Genomic DNA, 2,382 nt, shown 5'->3' with positions numbered 1-2,382 from the left:
ATCAAATGAGTTCGAAACTATTGCAAAGCATTTGGGATTCAATATGAGCTTACCACATTGTATCATCCACAACAAAATGAAGTTGATGAATGTAAAAATTGTTCTCTACTAAATTCTACAAGAGCAATGCTATCACTAGCATGTATTGGAAAAGAATATTGGTAGGAAGCAATTGCTACACCAACATATATTCAAAATAGGTTGTCCTCTACCTCTCTACACAATCACACTCCCTACAAACTATGGTTTGGCCACCCTCCTAACCTATCACATCTAAAGATATTTGGATGCATTGCTTTTCTTGTCAACACAAATCACAAGTCCAAATTATCTACTCGAGCCACACAGCTTATCTTTACAGGATATGGTGAGCCCTATGGTTACTAAGCTTATCGGTTTTATGACCCACATAACAATGTCTTCCTTTATGGTAGGAGTGCCATATATTTAGTGGACTCAATCTCTTCCTAGACTATTCCACCATCACAAACACACAATCCCTAACCCTTTATCTAGTTGCTCCATTTTCCACCACATCTTTGCATTTATCATCTAAAAAATCTAATGATAGGCCCAATATACCCACCTTATCCTCTGCCACATAATCATTTCTTTCAATTACTTAGATTGGAGGTTTCCAATTATGCCACACTCACTTATCCCCTCACAAAGCTTCCTCACCAGTTGCCACATGTGGACAAGCCCTACAACATAGCAAAATTAACTATGCCACTTTAATTCCTACCTTAAACCATCAATCCACTTCATGCCTGCTTGCACATGGCAACTCCTTGGTGCCATTATTAGTGCCATAAACACCCCTCATGCTTGCTCTAGTCACTAACTCACCTACAATCACAATAGCACCAGCTTCAAGGCTGCTTCCCAAGGATTTCCCAGATCCCAACTTTCAATGTGTGGTGCCATATTTGCCTCGTTTGTGTTAAGATAAAGTTGCGGATAAGGATAAAAGTTTGGATAAGATAAGGACAAGTCAGTATGTGGACAAAAGGATCTCATAGATATCCACTTTGTAAATATATCAGATATTTAGAGATAAATCTCACCTACCTAATTTAATGTACCTTGTCTATATACAACCACTAGCAATGAAATGCACAATTGCAGTTCACTCCTTTCTCTATATTGTCTCTATCTCTATCTCTTATTGTGCACATTATTCTCTTATCTTCAAGTTCCTGGTTTTCACTACATGGTATTAGAATGCTAGGTCCTATCCTTCTAGCTTATTGTATTCTCCTCAACTTCACAAACTACTTGTCCTCCTTTACTCTCATTCTTCCAATGGCCCTCGTCAATGCCACTACCTCCTACAACCGACACATCAAGATCGAAAAACTCAATGGAAGCAACTATCAAGTGTGGAAGCTAAGGATGGAAGTTTACCTATCTCAAGCAAACCTATAGAATATTATCAATGGCAAGGAAGACAAGGCCTAGGATAACATGCATGATTTTTGTTGACTAGTCAGGCCCCCCTTCTTGATAAGATTTGATCCATCCCACCTCATCTCTAGATTTTGGCATTGCTCCCATACTTGGGTAATCATTTGACATTGTACCTCACACCTTTGTCATGAGTTTGGGCATTATTTGGAGCTCTTGGGTTCAGCCATTGGCTCACAATCTATGACAATTTGCTATAATACAGTCCTTGACAACACATCCCTCATTGTCTGGAGGTCACTTATGCTTCCCAAGATGTCTATTTGATGTCGGAATACTTGGGGATAATATGTCAATGTCTTGGAATACTATTGGACTGATTTGAGCACTCATTTGCTTATTTTTTAGTGCTGTAATAACAAGGCTGAATGTCATTTATCTAGAAAATGATGCTACCGGGGTTACACATTGGATATATTAATACGTTGTTATGTATGCCTATGGACATGCTATTGAGCTAAGATTGAATCTTGAATGCTTTGAAATTGATTGCCATTACTGTCTTTGGATATTACTTGGATTCAAGCCAAAGGTTCAAGAGGACAATGGCAAGATCATCAAAGTATTGTAGCCTCTAGGCTATGCATAACACATATCATGGATGTGATTTTATTGCTTCAAGAAACAAACAAAAAACTTAGAAATAACACTATAGAACCTTGAGAAAATTAGAGAGAATTTATGACAACATTATGAAGATAAAAGATAGAGAATATTGCTATACTAAGCATAGAAATAAAGCAAAAATATGGTGAAAACTATTAGGATGGATTTATATTGGAAAAATGCCATACCACAATAGGGCATGATAAGCAAAATGATAAGAGATAGTGCCTCTTCAAGTTGCACTTACAACAGCCTCCAATAACTACGTGTCCTATGATGTTTAAAGTCTATTATCATAAAGACATTAAA

Source organism: Lygodium microphyllum, chromosome 9 (assembly GCF_053477565.2).
Source record: "Lygodium microphyllum isolate KBCC chromosome 9, Lygodium_microphyllum_v1.1.10, whole genome shotgun sequence".
Classification (NCBI taxonomy): Eukaryota; Viridiplantae; Streptophyta; class Polypodiopsida; order Schizaeales; family Lygodiaceae; genus Lygodium; species Lygodium microphyllum.
This window is presented reverse-complemented; position numbering follows the sequence as displayed.